An 804-nucleotide genomic window follows, 5' to 3' on the forward strand; every position below is an offset into this window, starting at 1 on the left:
TTTTGAATATTTCTGTTTCTTTCCCCACCCCTTGGTTTGCCAATATTGTAAATTATTTGGTTGCATCTATTTTTCCTCCACTTGCATCTAAAGCTCAAAATGATAAACTTAAGACTGACGTTAAATATTATGTTTGGGATGATCCCTATTTGTGGAGATTGTGTACTGACCAGATTACTAGAAGATGGATTCCAGATCATGAGATTGAGTCAGTCCTTCAGTTTTGTCATTCTTCTGCAGTGGGTGGCCATCTTGGTACCCAAAGGACAACACGAAATGTGCTTGACTCTGGATTTTATTGGCCCACCATCGTCAAAGATGCGTGGAGGATTTGTAGCACTGGTGAGCAGTGTCAGAGAGCAGGTGGTACCCTTTCTTGGAGACAAGAGATGCCTCAACAACCTATGTTGTTTTGCGAGGTGTTTGATGTCTGGGGTATTGATTTCATGGGTCCATTTCCTGTTTCTTTTGGCTTTTACTATATTCTACTTTCTGTTGATTATGTTTCTAAATGGGTGGAAGCTAAGGCCACCAGGACTAATGATGCTCGGGTTGTTATGGATTTTGTTAGGTCTCACATTTTTTGCAGGTTTGGCATACCCAGAGCCATTGTTAGTGACCAAGGCACCCACTTTTGCAATAGATCCATGCAAGCTATGCTCAAAAAATATGGGGTTGTTCATAGAGTTTCCACACCTTATCACCCCAATGTAATGGGCAAGCTGAGATTTCAAACAAAGAGATAAAGAGGATTTTGGAGAAGATGGTGCAGCCTAACAGAAAGGATTGGAGCAACAGACTTGA

The sequence above is a fragment of the Lupinus angustifolius genome, chromosome LG03, assembly GCF_001865875.1.
Source record: "Lupinus angustifolius cultivar Tanjil chromosome LG03, LupAngTanjil_v1.0, whole genome shotgun sequence".
In the NCBI taxonomy this organism is placed as follows: domain Eukaryota; kingdom Viridiplantae; phylum Streptophyta; class Magnoliopsida; order Fabales; family Fabaceae; genus Lupinus; species Lupinus angustifolius.